Source organism: Engystomops pustulosus, chromosome 3 (genome assembly GCF_040894005.1).
Source record: "Engystomops pustulosus chromosome 3, aEngPut4.maternal, whole genome shotgun sequence".
NCBI classification, from domain to species: domain Eukaryota; kingdom Metazoa; phylum Chordata; class Amphibia; order Anura; family Leptodactylidae; genus Engystomops; species Engystomops pustulosus.
The window spans coordinates 142764962-142783706 of record NC_092413.1 but is presented as its reverse complement, the minus strand read 5'-3'; the positions used below and the strand labels follow the sequence as shown (position 1 = coordinate 142783706).

The 18745-nt window shown below is 40.3% G+C and overlaps 1 protein-coding gene across 8 annotated transcripts in view; it reads right to left on the bottom strand.

Moving 5' to 3' along the window:
- Positions 1-8675: 8675 nt before the first annotated feature.
- ERICH1 (glutamate rich 1) overlaps positions 8676-18745 on the bottom strand; it is a 69675-nt gene continuing 59605 nt past the window's right edge. For 7 of the 8 annotated variants that reach the window (XM_072142351.1, XM_072142353.1, XM_072142354.1 and 4 more), the window contains one exon: positions 8676-10724. The gene's annotated coding sequence lies outside the window, so the exon portion shown is untranslated. Of the gene's footprint in view, positions 10725-18126; positions 18296-18745 lie in introns of those variants that run through there. The other variant, XM_072142348.1, reaches the window with a different exon arrangement.

Here is an 18745-nt window from a genome sequence, read left to right as displayed (position 1 = left end):
CTGTATCCTGTGGACGTAGTCCGGTGGTCCGTATCCTGTGGTCCGTGTCCGGTGGTCTGTTCCTGTACTACTGTGCCCCTGAGGTGCCGTCCAGGGTTCCAGCCCACCGGTGTCTTCAGTCCGTACCAGTGTTCCCATACTTCCTGCTGTGCCTTCCAGGGGTCCAGTCCAGCGGTGTCTTCAGTCCGTGCCAGCGTCACCAGTGTTCCTCTGTGTTCCTACTGTAATCCCAGGCTTGGACTGTTTCCTGCACATCACTGTACCTTGGCTGCCACCGCGGGCCTCATACCATCTCCCACGGTGGTTCCGAGGGTCCACAGACTCTTCCCAAAGAGACTCTGACAGTTCTACCCTTACGAACTGTGACAGAAGGTACTGCTGAAAGTGCTGCCTCCCTTTAAAGTTTATGACATTCTCTCTGATCTGTAGGGAAGGAGCTTCACTATTGAGCAGGAGCAAAAAGCACATCCACTCATCTCAACTAAAAGCCTACATCCTCAGATGGGGAATAGAACATTCCATAATTTCCCAAAATTCTGATGAAAAAAATATTCATCACATATGCAGTGAACTAATTATAACAATTTATTATATATTTTTGTAGTCAGAGTCAGTCCATTTTATTCCGACTCTGATTTCACAGCCCTGGTAGAAAGTAAAGACTTGAAATGCTTTTGAACCCTGAACCTTGAACCCTGCTGTGTCTATAAACTCATTCAGCGTCTGCTGGATTTACTATCCCAAACATAAAACTGATAAATGGGTATGTTGAGTGCGCTAAACACTGAACAAATGTACATGATTTGAGAGGTGCCAGACATGGGACAGATTTTCACATGCTACATGTTCTCCCATTTATGTAAAGATGCTTCTCAGTATAGAAGTGCTCCTTGTTCTCTTTCATTCTCCCCCATATTATTCTACAACACAGGATTTAAAGTTCCAGAAGTTCAAAGTTATAGTCATATGTAATTTATGGATTATTACTTAACACTGTAATATTGAGAATAAGCGGTCAGCTCAGTTTCATGGAATTTTGTTTTTGTATTTTTTTTGTGCCGTATCTTTTATAACTGTGTCTCTGAAAGAATAGCACAAGTTATTTGTGGCATTATTTCCTGTCACTTAGTTAAGTATGTAATGCCAAGAGTATTGTATATAGCGTATGTATGTGAGGCTGATGAATGCTAGCTGTGTGCAGATATTGCCATCTAGTGGTCTACTTCGCTTTCTTCTCTGCACACTATGTATATCTTTAATGTGTGAAATATTAGGTTAATATACAGCACTATGACAAGCAACCACTACTGTAACAGAACTGATACTGTGGCCTTTTGTATGACTCATTTATTAATTGCAGTTGGAAACCCATAAACAATGGGACACATTTACTTACCCGTCCCATCGCGATCCCCGAGATGCGTTGTCCTACGAGGATTCAGAGCTGCCGCGATTCACTAGGATTGTGCGTCCAATTTCCTGCATGTGTCGCTTCCCCGCTGAGGTTGCTGGAGTTCACCTTCTTCTTCCCAGTGCATGTAAGTGCTTGGCTTGCGACACAATTTTGAATGTTAAATCGCACGCGCTGTCCAAATCCGTTGGTTCGTCCGACGGCCCGTCCCCCGATTTGTGTCGCGTGCAAGCCGGCGCCGATGCACCAAAATCCGATCGAGTGCGACAAAAAGCCCATCTAAATGCGGATATTCCAACGATAGTGGGGTCCGCGGACCTTTAGTAAATGAGCCCCAATGTGAAGGTATTTTGTGTGTTTATTTTGATACCTTATAAAGAATGGCTAGACCATTGTACAAGCTCTGATACCTCCGGTGTCACCCCTTCTTCCTTTTAGATTGTGAGCATTATTGAGCAGGACCCTGTAATGTTCTCTTTTGTGTGTATATGTACTCCAACAAATTTTAAATACTGCATGATTTATTGAGCTATATAAATAATCTAATTATATTAAAGTAATCCAAAATTGGAAATAAAGCATATTAACCCTGTTTCCAGTGATGTAACCAGAGCCATTCTGTCTTGTGTGTAAGGATATCAAACATGATTCTCTAGTCCTGTTGGTGGGTTGGTTTTGATGCAGTGGTGTAACTACCACTACGACTGCTACAGGGCCCGTCATGTTAATGGGCCAGTGGGCACTGACGTGTCATATTGAATTCATGCCATGCCCCCGGGCCTATCCCTTTATGTCCCTGAACAGTGTGGTGCCCGGGGCCCTGTTGGCGGCTACACTTAGCAACAGGAGCGACAGAGTATGATAAATCTCCCCCACGTGTTTATATATGCTGTATGTACTGTATGAATGTGTGTATTTACTATACGTGTATGAATGTGCAGTATATAACGTATGTATGTGTGTATATGATGTATGGTGTGTATATACTGTATGTATGTGTGTATGATGTCTATATACTGTATGCATGTGTGTGAATGTCCTATATTTATTTATATGTAGTATGTGTGTATATTGTGTATTTATACTGTATGTATGTGTATATATGGTGTGTATATACAGTGGGGGAGATTTATTAGATGTGTCTCAGAGCAGAACTGTTCTAGATACCCATTGTAACCAATCAGAGCTCAACTTTAATTTTATAAACAGCTGTGTGAAAAATGAAAACTGAGCTCTGATTGGTTGCCACAAACAACTAAAACAGCTCTGCTCTCAGACACTTATGATAAATCTCCCCTTTCATGCCTAAGTATATGATGTGCATATACATATACACATTTGATGTGTATATACTATGTGTGTTCCAATAAACCACCAAATACAGGAGCCATCTGCTTGGCAGTTAGCAAACAATCACAGCTCAGTCTCTATTTTGCCACAGGTCATTAATTTGAGCTCTGAGCTTTGATTGGTTACTATAGGCAATGAGTATAAAAAACAGCTTATGTGTGAGATAATATGGATAGAGAGAGAGAGAGAGTAACACCAAAACACGGGCTACATACATTAAAGGGATCTTATAGTTCGTTCATGACACACCAAATGTTGTCAGAATTCCCTTCTATAGACAGTCAAATCATATAATTGGCTGTAAAGAATTAAACACCTAAAAACAAAAACATTAAGCCAATTTTGGACAAAAAATTCATGGGGACGGGGGTATATAGTATACATAGTTATTGAAGGTAGGTCATGTGTTCAAGACAGTTTTTATGTGCAAATAGAGAGAGAGAGAGAGGTGGACACAGAGACATACATACAGAGACATATATACAGAAAGAGAGAGACAGAGAAACAGAATTTGAGAAACAGACAGAATCTGAGAGACAGACAAAGACAGAGAGAGAGACAGAGACCGACAAAAGTGCAAAATTTGTATATAATCTATATAGACAAGTATATAAAAAATTAAACTAAATTTAGCTGTCTCTAGACACTTTGCAGAAATGGAGGGTCAATTAACGCTTTTACTAATAGATCATGTACATCATGTACCGCCCCTTAGACGAAGGGGAAATTGAGTAAAATTGCTGAGAAGTAGGGCACTAAAATGGATCTTTCAGCTTAATACGTTAAAAATGTTAATGTAGAGTTTTATTTAGGGAGTATTCTGTAACAAGTGCAGTGTCTGGGTGCGATACCTGTGTATATCATTCCCTATTTATAATTCTCACCGTGTATCAAGTGATAATGATATTTATATGATTTGGACTAATTGTAAGAGCTGTTGTTTTTTTCAGATTACATGCAGTCCCCGGGTTACGTACAAAATTGGTTCTGTAGGTCTTAATTTGAATTTGTATGTACCATATATACTCGTGTATAAGCCGAGATTTTCAGCACAAAAAATGTGCTGAAAAACCTCGACTCGGCTTATACACAAGTCAGTGATAAAAATAAATCCTTTAATACTCACCCTCCGGTGTCCCCGATGTTCCTCGCGGCTCCCGGCAGCTCCCGATCCCTGTCGCAGCTCCCGGCGGCTTCTTCACTCTTCACTGGCCAGGAGATCGCGCTGGCTGTCGCACACTGTGACATGACGCTGTCGCCGCGGATGACGTCATAAGTGGCGACAGCGCGGCATCACAGTGTGCGACGGCCAGCGCGATCTCCCGGCCAGAGAAGAGTGAAGAAGCCGCCGGGAGCCGCGATGGGGATCGGAAGCCACCGGGAGCTGCGACGAACATCATGACAAAGGAGGGTGAGTATTAAGTTTATTTCTTTATCTGTATAGGGGCTGCTGTATACTACTGAGGGCAGACTGTATACTAATGGGGGCAGGCTGTATACTACTGGGGACAAGCTGTATACTACTGGGGGCTGTGCTGTGTACTACTGGGGGCAGGCTGTATACTACTGGGGGCAGGCTGTATACTACTGGGGGCAAGCTGTATACTACTGGGTGCAGGCTGTATACTACGGGGGGCAAGCTGTATACTACTGGGGGCAGGCTGTATACTGCAAGGGGACAAGCTGTATACTACTGGGGGCAGGCTGTATACTACTGGGGGGCAGGCTGTATACTACTGGGGGCAAGCTGTATACTACTGGGGGCAAGCTGTATACTACTGGGGGCTGGATGTATACTACATGGGGGCTGGTTGGCTGTATACTACATGGGGGCTGGCTGTATACTACACCCTCGGCTTATACTCGAGTCAATAGGTTTTCCCAGTTTTCGGTGGTAAAATTAGGGGTCTCGGCTTATACTCGGGTCGGGAACCAGGATTAACAATAAATCTTAATTGTAGACACCTTTTATAACTGCTATAGCTGTTTATTGTAGCCTAAGGCTAAAGTACAGTAAATAACCAACATCCAGAGGTCCGTTTGTAACTAGGGGTCGTCTGTAAGTCAGGTGTTCTTAAATAGGGGACCACCTGTATATGCCCAACACAACACAGAAGTATTTGACCCCATTGGATGTATGCTTCCCCCCTGTGGTTTCATATCTTTCATTTTTCTTTTTTATTTCATATTTTCTCATTGTTTTTGGTGATTGGGTGCAGAATATAGCCCTTTTAAGTGATCCCCACACAGCACACATTTGAATGTATCATGCCCATACCCATATAGTCGTAAGCACTATAAGATATTGACCCACATTTACTAAAAACAGCGCCAGATTTAGGATTTTTGGCACCCATTCTTCATGAATCTGGCACTCCCTGCACTTCCCCGACAGAGTGCAAGACTTTTTTTGGTGCACCTTTAATGTAGGGCGTGGGACACATTTCTGTCCGACATTTCAGTGCTGCAGTGTATATACATGTATTAGGTGGTGATGTTCTGCAGTGTATATACATGTATGTGGTGGTGATGTACAGCTAAAGACACAGAGAAAGAAAGGGGGAGAGACAGAGAGACAGACAAACAGAGAGAGAAAGACAGAGAGAGACATACAGAGACAGTCCGAGAGATATAGAAAAAGAGACAGACAGCTAGAGACAGAGACAAAAAGATAGAGACAGACAGACAGAGAAAGACAAAGACAGACACAGAGAGACAAACACAAGAAGAGACAGATAGACAGGGAGAGAGACAGATAAAGAGACAGAGAGAAAGACTCCTGCGTCTGCATATGATAGTGGTCAGGTCCCCCTTTCCATCCCCAACGTCCCGCCGGATTTATCAAGAGGTCTAGGCCTTTTGATGTATCTGGTGGGCAGTGGGGCCTGCCGGGCAAAACTACGCCAGGTCTGACCTGGCGTAGTTTTGCATAATAACCTACAAACAAACAAACGTTCACAGGTTTTTCAAAGTTCTGCTGGCATGGGGTGGAAATGTATCTTGCCCGCCCATCCTGCTGGTTGACACGCCTCTCTATGCCCCCTCCATTCCCACATGATGTGGAGGTGGCGTAGTTGCTGTAACAATCAAAAATTCTTGCACTGCTTCAATGCCAGAAAACTGGTGTAAAAGCATTAATAAATCTCCCGTAATATACTTAATCCTGGGTGCAAGCCAATGGAGTATGGCAATTCTCCATGTAAGTAAGTTCAAAGAATTCACATTGAATAAATCCACTTGTCTTTTCATCTCCTTCATGGAGTGCTGTTGACTTCTTACAATTTAGATAGATAGATGTAGAGATAGATATAAAATATCTTTTATTAACCCGTTCTATTTTATTATAGCTAAGAGCAGTTTGTGAATGAGTTAATTTCTCCTTGTTGCTGAGGTTCCATACCAATTCTTTTAATACGGTAACAGCAGATACCTGGATAGGGTTATTAGGCTGAAATATGAATTATTCAACATATTTCTTTAATGTGTATAACAAGATTAGGGTTTCTAGCTGTAACCTCTGCTAGAAAGTGCCTTTTACTGACATCTGTAATGGATGTTGCTTGAATGGTCCCCCCAATTGGACTATTAAATTTCAAGAAAGGATCTGGTTCCTGTGTATACTGGTTTTATGGCCCAAGCATCCTGACCTGGTTTAGGGACAAGTAGAGGAATTTCAAGGGAGGGGCACCTACCTTTTATAAAGTTGATGTTTCCATAACTTTATCACCATACACACCTTCCTGGCACTAATGTATGGCTGAATTCTGCAAGTCTAAGCCTCCCTGTTCCCCACTGTTGCAGCAGTTCTCACTCTTGACTTATGTCACATGGACTGATTTTCTAGACTGGAATAAGTACAACTGCTGATATTACATTACATTACCTAATTAACCAACCTATGCCCTAGGGCAGTGATTTTCAACCAGTGTGCCGTGGCACACTAGTGTGCCGCGGGGAAAGTTCCCCAAACTATGGTGCCCCCTGTGTTTTGTTTCCCGGCAATGCGCAGTGATGCGCAGTCACGGCTTCTTACAATGTAGGAGACGTGTACAATAACACATGCGCAAGCTTTGAACCTCGCGCGACAAAATGACGTCACCGAGGCCGGCGCATCATCCTGAGAGCGGAGAGACTCTTGCATTTGCCCACCGCCAAGGTAATGCCCACCAATAATGCTGACTATATGAGCTTTTGCCTGAGTATATGATCTGTTGGCAGAATACTCAGCATATGAGCTGGTACTTTTAGTACTCCAGCAGTATACTGCATATAGGGATGGACCTAGTACTCCAGCAGTATACTGCATATAGGGATGGACCTTTAAAGTTACTGATATACAGGTTTTACAGTATTCAAAATGGTGTCACTGAAATCATAATCTTGTCACACAAAAAAATGACATAGTAAACACCTCTATATAGTAAAGTATAAAGAATTACTTGACTTCAGGATATGGTGATTCAAAGACAATTTTTTTTACATTTTTTAGGGTATTTAAAAACAACAAAATTAAATATATATATATATATACACTATGTATATATTTTGAATCTGCGTGATCATACTGACCTAAAGACTAAGGGCAAAGTGTTAACTGCATAATTAAATCTCTAATTGCAAAGCCCGATTTCTGTTAATTACACCACATTTGGAATTTTTTTTTCCATATTTGCAGTAGATTTCACAGAAAATAGTAAGTACAATTTTTCCCAAAGATAACAAGCCCTCGTACATCTTCAAGTGGAAAAATATAAAGGAATAGCTTTTGGAGTGTGGGAAGTGTAAAAGGAAACTAAAAAACTGAAAATCACAAGGTCCAGATTGGGGTTAAAATCTTTACTGCAAGAATATTAGGTGTTCATTCATATATAAATGTGGCTGATGTTCTTTGGGGTCAGTAACAAAGCCCTCCAGACTCTGGCATCATACCTACCAGAGCACTTCTACCTTGCTTGCTTTCCCCCCTGCTACTCACTGTGGCTGTGAAAAGTGAGTAACAGAAGGCAGTAGCTGCAGTGAGTAACAGAAGGCAGTGCGTGTGATAGCAGCAGGGCTGGATTAAAGGAGGGGCTCCTGGGGCTCGAGCCCCGGGGCCCCCACCACTTTCACTTTTTAAGGGGCCCCCACCAGTTTCCGTCAGTCAGCGACTCAGCCCAGCTCAGTTGCGGCCCGTGGCTGCCCGCAACGAACATAGAGGTCTAGGATGTTAGCTGTGTCAGTGAGACACAGCTGCCTTCGCTGGGGGGAGATCGCCATTTTCTACAGCGGACTGGCAACTAAAGTCTACATCGAGCTGGTGGTTGTATACTAAAGGGGTCTGGCAGGCAATATACTACAGGGGTCTGGCATGCTACATACTACAGGGGGCTGGCAAGCTATATACCTCCAAAAACATTGTTGGAAGGGCCCCCACCAGTTTGCGCCCAGGGGCCCCCACCACCCTTAATCCGGCCCTGGATAGCAGATGCTCTCAGGTATACTCTTGGGCATGTTCAAATGCAGTTCCTTCTGCTACTCATAGTGGCTGATTTAGGCAGCCACAGTTCGTAGCACATGGCATGTGGGAAGGGGAGACTGAGGAGGCAGCAAGCATGGTAACGTGGCTTCAGGGGTGTGATGCGGGAGCCTGGAGGGGTACTGGAAATTCCTCCACATTTACTTAAAAATAAAAGTAATTTTTATAAGGAACAAGTAGGCTAATGAACCTAATAAAGGTATGCCTGCAGTAAAGAATTCACTTCTCCAAAAGCACTGGTGGTGCTTTATAGGGGATAATTTATGTGCTAGAATTCCTTTAATAAAGCTTAAACCAAATGGTATATTTCCTTTAAATAAATAGGAAAGGCAGGGAAAAAAGAAGGACACAGGAACAGATTTCTTCAATAATATAGTATATTTATTAGTATATTACAAGGTTTACTATTATCATTTATGCAATTTTGTGAAAAATGTATTTATGTTTTAGGCATATTTCCGCCTTCCATCAAATACTTGTTAGCTGTTTTCTGTAAGTATGAGCCATTTCAAGGGAGTGAATCACCTGTATACAGTCTAATAGCTAGTGGTTTCTTAGTAAGTACTGAAATAAAGCAGTGTGTCATCAGTTTTATCTCTGCTTATTTATTGTGGCCTTTGACAAGGAAATGAAGGAAATGTATGACTACAAATAGATCACTGACCTTAACCCCAATGAGAAATTGTAGAACAAATAGCACAGAGGATTTTATTCTTTCTATACGTTATACATTCTTTAAGTAGGCAGCTGTCAGGCTGTAATACCATTGAAGTGGAAGGGGGTGATAAATTATTACAATTTTTCTGTACTCAAAACTGTCCAGTACTTACAAGTAAAAGGCCAGACCTTGTGTAATATTTACAATATAGGAACTCAAATCTCTGTCCTAAATCACAGGAATTGCAATATGAAACCAGATGATGTATTGGTGATTGAATCTTAATTGTGTCTTTAGAAGCAAAAAAAACATTCCTTCAATTTACATTGTGCAGGTAGTGAATTAACCCTGCTCCATTTCCCTGTTTTCTTTATTTATCACAGCTGGTAAAAAGCTTTAAGAGAGGTGCATAGTACAGATGTATTAGCATTACTTCTCGCTGGATTCTGTAAATACATTTATTACAGAGCTGTCACTAACCTGTTCAGCTAAAATGCATGAGCAAGTGAATCATTCATGGTTGACGCAAATGCTTTACAAAAATGGAAATAAACAGCTCGCAACAGTTTTTATTCCCTTGAGAAATGATCTAATTTTGTTTCTGATCCAAATTCTGGCAAAAAGGATTATGAAATTTGTCATTGTCTAACACCGTGCTTTGGCATTTTTTTGTTTTATCATCTAAACCTTAGGGAACATGAACAAGCACAAATCACGGGTAAATAACCAACCTTTTCCAAACACAATCCATTTATCTAGTCATAGGACACGTGTTAAATATTTTAATGCCCTACTAGGTATTAAAGGGAAGCTGTCACCTCGGACTTCCCTAATAAACAGCCAACCATACCTTATTCTTTACACTTGTCCAATTGCTGCTTTTATTTCTTCTATATGCTCCACCACTGGTCAAAAATGGACTTTTATTCGACTTCTCTAGGTGCTAAGATAAAATCAAGGAGGTGGGGGAGGTCCACCATGCACCCCACCTCACAGTCGCTTAGCCTCCAAACGCTAGTATTCACACTCCCCCTCTGGAAAATTTCTGCACATTGCACAGGGCCAGGGACTCACACACCACACATGCTCACAAATTTGGGAAATGTGTGATTTCACTGAGTGTATTTTTAGCAAATTCCGGACATATAAAAGAAACAAAACTGGACGCATGCATATACTTTAATTCCCACGATCCTTTAATTTTTCTGTAATTCCCACTGTAAGGAGAAGAAAGAACATTTTTAGAAAAGCTTCCATCTCGGTCTTAGGTTTAAAAGCCCCGGACAAAATGGTGTAAAGTTGTTATAATCCAGATACATTTGTACATCCAGCAAGGTGCCAGCTTAATGCACCCACAGGGTATGTCGTTGATTTACATGGAAGCCAGATGTCTGACCTCATGACTTTATAATAAGTGGTAGACCATGAATGTCATCAGAAAAAAAATCTGAAAGTCTGAAAATCTGCTGTGACTCCAATGCAAAAGGAAAAATATATGTGAGAAACAGTTTTATTATTTTAAAAATGTTATAACTTCTATATTTATCATTGGAGCCTTTTAGTACAAATCCTCTGGGCAGCACATTAATACATCAAATTTGTAGTCCTGTAGGTTCTTCTCAATTCTAGCCGGTTATTAAATTTTTCTCAATTTGTAAACGATGATCTCATTTTATCATCTGCCGGGTAGAGTAACTAGAGATCCAGATTCCAGCAGTAGCAAACAAAATGGCTGTGCGTTCCATTAATATGTCAGTTCCATTTATAATTATCTTTTTAGCCGCTTGGATCTATTAAAAGAAAAAAAAAATGACATACAGTTTAAGGATAAATTTCATATACTAGATATATATTACTAGATATACTGGCATATATTGGAGTTGGTATTTGTGGTACAACAAAAGCTTTACGGCTAAGTGAAAGCATTTTATGTGGCTTGTGTAGGAAAGCTGCATTGATCGAAAGGTTAAAAAATACAGAAAAAACACAACATGCAGATAAAAGGAAAACATTGCCAGTAAAGTCTTAACATGAACACACATGTGCAGATTTATCAGCCATGATCTTACTACAGTTTAGGGTCTTACCTATTAGTGCTCTTAGCTCTTTAAATGTCTTTTAAAGTGTCTTAGTAGACCCCTTGCTGAATGTGGCATATGCGGCCCTAAATGTCTGCAGGGGATATGCAACCTTTTAGCTAAGATGTCACACTAAAGTTGCTACACCAGGAAGGGATTGGAGTGAATCTGTGCTTAAATTTGCAACTTTTCGAGAAGTCACACTTCATAAATCTGCCGACCACATCTGAATGAATTCGATAAATCAAGGTGTCTAAAGTGAAAAGTGGAGTGGGTTTTAAAAAGTCTCAAACATTGCCCAAATTTGGCGCAAATCTACAGATGAGACAATTATGAAACATTCATATAAAGTCTAAAAGGTTACTTAAATGCAATGATACATCCTCCTTATTTTCTCTCTACTTCATTTTAGTCCCCTGGAAAAAAAAGTGAAACTTTTTTTTTAATCTTTAAAAATGTTTAACCAATGCAAACTAAAAAAGTAAAGAAATGGTGGCAATAAAAAATGCAAATGCAAAAGCAAGCCCATACAAAAACCCATATATGAAGAAATAAAATTATCTAAATGTGGCGAAAACAATCAGGTGTTTTCATAATGCAAAAGTAAAGCAAATCTTAAAATGATAATAAACATGCTTTGTTATAGAACAAAATGAGGTCCCCAGAATTTTACTGACCTGGAGAATAAGGTTATCACGTCACACTGTCAATTTAAAAAGGAAGAATTTTTCTCAGTATATATCAACTGGATATGTCTGTCAAAATATTGATCTTTCTTAACACATATCCACCATGATGTAAAGTGTAAATCAATGCTGCGGCTTCAGTACTTACATACCTACCTCATCTAACTAATATCCTGTCCTAACGATAGGCCATCAATATTGTAAGCCCAGAAAATCCCCTTTCATTTATTCCATTCTACACTCATCGGCCACTTTATTAGGTACACCTGTCCAACTGCTCGCTAACACTTAATTTCTAATCAGCCAATCACATGGCGGCAACTCAGTGCATTTAGGCATGTAGACATGGTCAAGACAATCTCCTGCAGTTCAAACCGAGCATCAGTATGGGGAAGAAAGGTGATTTGAGTGCCTTTGAACGTGGCATGGTTGTTGGTGCCAGAAGGGCTGGTCTGAGTATTTCAGTAACTGCTGATCTACTGGGATTTTCACGCACAACCATCTCTAGGGTTTACAGAGAATGGTCCGAAAAAGAAAAAACATCCAGTGAGCGGCATTTCTGTGGGCGGAAATGCCTTGTTGATGCCAGAGGTCAGAGGAGAATGGACAGACTGGTTCGAGCTGATAGAAAGGCAACAGTGACTCAAATCGCCACCCGTTACAACCAAGGTAGGCAGAAGAGCATCTCTGAACGCACAGTACGTCGAACTTTGAGGCAGATGGGCTACAGCAGCAGAAGACCACACCGGGTGCCACTCCGTTCAGCTAAGAACAGGAAACTGAGGCTACAATTTGCACAAGCTCATCGAAATTGGACAGTAGAGGATTGGAAAATACGTTGCCTGGTCTGATGAGTCTCGATTTCTGCTGCGACATTCGGATTGTTGGGTCAGAATTTGGCGTCAACAACATGAAAGCATGGATCCATCCTGCCTTGTATCAACGGTTCAGGCTGGTGGTGGTGGTGTCATGGTGTGGGGAATATTTTCTTGGCACTCTTTGGGCCCCTTGGTACCAATTGAGCATCGTTGCAACGCCACAGCCTACCTGAGTATTGTTGCTGACCATGTCCATCCCTTTATGAGCACAATGTACCCTGTAACATCTGATGGCTACTTTCAGCAGGATAATGTGCCATGTCATAAAGCTGGAATAATCTCAGCCTGGTTTCTTGAACATGACAATGAGTTCACTGTACTCAAATGGCCTCCACAGTCACCAGATCTCAATCCAATAGAGCATCTTTGGGATGTGGTGGAACGGGAGATTCGCATCATGGATGTGCAGCCGACAAATCTGCGGCAACTGTGTGATGCCATCATGTCAATATGGACCAGAATCTCTGAGGAATGCTTCCAGCACCTTGTTGAATCTATGCCACGAAGAATTGAGGCAGTTCTGAAGGCAAAAGGGGGTCCAACCCGTTTACTAGAATGGTGTACCTAATAAAGTGGCCGGTGAGTGTATGTGTATATTTCTATATTTGTATTATTGGTGCACAGTCATACTTATGTGTATTTTGTATACAGATCTGTGACTATTTGTAATTATAGTTGTAACCTCTGGAGTTTATAATAGTGACCTTTGCCCCCAGCAGTCTATTAAATCCACATTTCTTCATTTTCATTTTGCTTTCAAGAATTAATGTTACAGTGGATAATATATTCTAACTTTACATACATCATACACATATTCTTACTTTCTTCAGACCATCACGCTATAGTGATCCAGTAGGCAAGTTGTTATATAGCAGAATCCACAAAGGTCAGTGTGATAGTGACCCCATACATAACAGATAATAGGTGCATTTATTCAGGATAGAAAGAGATGCAAAACATTGTAAAAGGTTTTTCTTGGGAATAGCAATCACTTCGACATTTGGAAATTGTTGTAAGGCTGCCCATCGGGCACACAAGTCAGTCTTGTCTGACCCTTAAGAGAAGCGCTAATCTGAAAAGGTGTTATAGGCGTTATCCATTTGACACAAACTTCTCTTTATTGGATCACAATAAGTGGTGGATTAGAAAGATGAAGGACATTACCAATGTTAGAATCTATGGCACTTGGGAGGTTGAAGCAAGTTAGTAGTTAATTTACTTTTGGTTAAGCATTTAGTCAATGCATTTACATATAAATCTATCTGATACCAGATTAAAAGATTATGAAGGCTTCAAGTAGTGAAGTGGCTGGCACAGATCAGTGCCAATTCTTATCTGTGAAACAACATTATAACATATACCTACTTCCTGATCTGCAAAACCTTTTAAGGATTTATCATTAGGAAAGGTCCTATTCCCATTTTATCTATAGCATTATGTGCCACGAATAGCACATGAAGCCTCTTTACATTAATGTCTGAAGGCTGTTCTTTTGTATGGCATCTCTACAATACTGCTTCTAAAGAATACATTTTCTACACTGCACATTTTAAGAAATATATGATATACCGGATGTGCATCATCCTATTTATACCTTACAATCTCCATAATGGGTTGAATCAATGCTATTGTTTGCCATAAACAAAAAAATTTTATTCACATTTAAGGACAATTTCCATTGCTCTGCTTAAAGTACATGGTATTGAAACTGACATATCTTTAAAACTAGAAGAATATACATAGAAAGAATTACGCCTTAATTGTAAATCTAGAAATGTCATTAAGAATATAAATTTTCCAGTATTGTCTTAGCATCATTTACTACTAGAAAATAAAATATTATAGAAAACTCAATAAAATATAAATAGTATGTTTATCTAAATATATTCTATGTTAAGTACTTGAAAAGAACAATTACCTGTAATAATCTGATGTATCCAGGAGTTATTCTCCAGTAGCACAAAACCATGTTCACTAAAAACTGTTGAAGTTTGCTAAAATATTGAAACTTGGTTACACAGGGCTGAGCAGTTCTGTAGATGCTGAATGTAAGGAGCCAATCTGAGTGTATGAACTGTACTCTGACCTTCCTCCGCTGGCTCATAAGCCCTTTATATCTCAATGTCTTGCTTGTATATAAAGCATATGCTAAACCAAATTGCATAAGCTGTCACATGTTATCAATAAGAGAGGCTTACGTTCTGGCAGGATACTTCAAATGCCATGCCTGAAGCACAGGACTTCTAGAATATTAGATATCTGACAATGACATTTCAAACTAAAGGAAATTGAAGTCTGGTCTCTTCATAACATACATACCTGTATTGAATAGTATATGAATGCGAACTGCTATCCAATATGATTAATTTTAAACTAAACATCACAATGTAAAATAACAGGTAGGGTATGTGTGATAGGAATAGTTCTAAATAGATGATGACTTTATCACTTCGTTAGTGCAACACATCAAAGAGAAGTATTGTGTCTGCCAGGTTGTGGTCCATACCCAGGGCAAGTTGGTAGATTACTAAGATGTTTGGTTAATATTTTATAATATTAATATAGGGGACATGGTGGAATATGTAACTCATCCGTATTGTAGAATATTTTAGGAAAGCTACAGGGAAGGAGCTAAATGTGCAGTTGTGAAGGAAGTGTGGGAGAACCACTACTCTTATCATTGTTAGTCCACTGCTTAGGTGTGTATTTACTCCAACAGGTTGTATCTTATGTGGCCTTTTTTGTGTGGAGAAGCTCCCATTGAAGAATGGAGGGTAAAAATCAGCTTCTGAAAAATGCACCAAAATTAATTTCAAAAGCGGATCAGAACCTGAAAAGATTAGCATAAACATACTGGAGGTATTTTCAGAGGACATAAAGAACTGAGGCTAAGTGCACATAACCATACTTTTGGAGCGTGAGCTGGCCCCCATAGAGGTCAATTGTGCGCTGACACGGTGTGGTGGACTCCCTGGGCCACATTTATGATGTCTGCACCTGTTTTCAGGTATAAATTGCGCATAAATACACACTGGTTGCACATGTATTTATGAAGTGTCTGGGCTAGTATTGTGTCACGGCTTTACTATGCATGCCGTAACACAATACTGTGCACAGAAAGGGGCGTTCCAGTGCATATTTATACATGTTGCACGCTTGTTAAACTGAGTGCACCAGAAAAAAACTGGTGCACTCAGTTCCTGCAATACGGGCGCTCACACCTCGATGGTCTTGCTGTAAATTATAGAACACCCGCACTTCCGCTCTCCACCCCGGCTGCTGTGTGTTGCTCTAAAGCCGGGAGGCAGTATGATGTCATATCATTGCGCCTGACCATCTCCTCTGCACACAGCAGAAGAGGTTCAGTGATGATGGAGTCCATAGAAATGTACCACTTCAACACATCATGTACCCCAAAAAATAAACCCCACAATATAAAAAAAAAACTCCTACATAGTCCCAGATAAATGTGCAGTCTTATATAGTATTCAAATATATCATATTTGTTCCCCAAAAACGTTGAATTATCATATACTTCTATAAATAAAATTTAAAGAGCTGTGAGGCTGTCATTTATAAATTTTGTATATATTAGAGCATTTCATGCATTCACTACCATTACAGGAGACAAGGATACTTTAATGCACCCTGTAGTCAGACATGTTGTCAGATTTTAAATAGTTAATCCTTCAGAATTGTGTGTGATAGATGCGCTGATGTCATAATTCTAACTAGTGACAAATTCAACCCTGAATCTTACGAATCATGAATCTCTCTTGTCCGTAGTCTCCCTGTATGACCTCCCCCTGTACTGACATGTGGAGGTCCCTGTATGATCCCCCCTTTGCTGATATGTGGGTGCATAGGACCCGGTATGTCCCACCTGAACCGATATGCAGGTGCATAGGACCCTCCAGTCACCCCATAAACACTATTACTAATACATGATCAAAATACAAACACACACATTACTAACACATGCTCTACACATACACACATTACTTACACATGCTCTACACATACACACATTACTTACACATGCTCTACACATACACACACATGCCCTACATACACACATTAGTAACAATTGAAATACGGTGTACCTGACTCTGTAGAAGGCAGCAAAGGGTTAACAGTTGCAGGGGACTGAGGAAGGTACTACAACTGACCATGACATTCCATGACTTCAACATGTGTATAATGTAATACAGGTGGGTTTTATTACATAGGCATGCATTTTCACACTGTTCCTTACACCTTTGGAAGCGGGGGGGGGGGGGGGGGGGAAAGCAGGTGTTGTTATCCTTCAGTTATTCTATATTAGTTTTGTTAAATGTCCCTCTTTGATAATTGCCATAATCTTAGTCTAGTGGGAGGGTGTTAAAGATGTGCAAAACATACACAAAATTATCAAACAGCATTTGAAGTGTGATAAATGTGGTGTAAGTTACAGTAATACACACTCCAGAAAAAACACACTTTAAAACTCTGCTCATTATAAAAGTCTTGTGAGTGTAAAAACATCCATTGATGTTTCTAGCTGGAAATCCTGTTAAAGAAACTGTCACTATTGGGCAACATTTAAGCCAATGCACAAAAATATAAATAGTTTGTAATTCCTGGAAAAGCCGATGGAGAGAAGGAAATCAGCATGACCAAACAACGACAAAACAGCATGTGTGCAGGCCTGGCCAGAGATCAGTCATTTCTGGAAGCAACTCCATCTGAACAGCTTAAATACATTATGAATGTTTGAAACATTTACATGGTCAATTAAAACCAGTCACATATCTGCCCCTGAAGAGTTCAGCATCTTCCATGCAAAGCACCAGCAATTTGTATGGATAATTTAATGCATCCTGCTCCAGAATACATAGAAATCTATGTAACGTAACATTGATGAGCACACATAGGAGACATTCTTCTCCACAAATAGAATTGTTTGCAATTTATGCTGGGGATAAGCAAGTGATTTTTTAAACATGAAAACTGGTTGTCTGTAGTATCCCACATTAGTATCACAGCATTTTCATTGTTGGCATACTAATTTTCTGCATATCGGTCCCAGGGTCAAAGAGATCATCAAATCCTTTAACACATCAATGTTTTGCAGGTTCCGACACTGCAGAGACTGACAGCACTGATCTTCATTGCGATTATGAATCTGTCGCAGTCTACATTTATTCCTACTCTTAGCTGGCCTAAATCTTATTTTTTTTGGTGCACAGACAATTTGCCACCCTGTAAAGCCCTTTTACAGGAGACTATGCCCCTTTGTTGGGCAAGTAAAAAAAAGTGGTCTAAAAGCCTTCATAAATATGTCGAAAGGTGGATTTTGGTGCAAATTACACCACAAGTCAGCAAAGTGGTTTCATGAATTCCCCCCACATATCTTTACACAATGGGGCTCATTTACTAAGGTTCCGAATCACGCGATTCTGTCAGGTATCCCGACAATTTCCGAGTTGCGCCGATGGATTCGGAAAAAACCATGGCATTTAAAAAAAAAAAGAAGTGTCGCTTGACACGCACTTACCTGCACCAAGAAATAGAAGGTGAACTCCGGTGAACTCCAGCTGACCTCTGCGCAGCAGCGACACCTAGTGGATATCGGCGCACGGACCTTAGTGAATCCCGGACGGACCTAAATCAGCGTCGGAGAACCCGCCGCTGGATCGCGACTGGACCGGGTAAGTAAATCTGCCCCAATGTTTCATATCTGTAAATGTAAAGCAGACAAGCACATTTATGATAAATAGTGTTAGCACCTGATTGATACAGTTTTTCCACATGTGCTTGTTATGTACTCGTGTTCAATGTTTGGGTACATTACATGGGAATAAAACAAAGCATATTACACTTTCTAAACTTTCCAGACACACCTTACTAGTTTCCTAGTAATCTGTCATATAATAAAAAGTTTAGTTTTTACTTTTACGCAAATGAGCTTCAAGAACCAAGAACACAGCCAAATGTGCTGCTGCACCCGTTGCCACTCAGCACTGCTCCTTTACACAACCACTGATATACCCCGTAAAAATAAGTTATAGAAAGAAGGTACATCAGCAGTTTTGACCACGCCCCTTATGGATTTAGAAGCTCATTTACTGAAAATTAAAAATGGAATTTTCTCTAAAACAACTGACTTTTGGAAAACCGAAAAGGTATA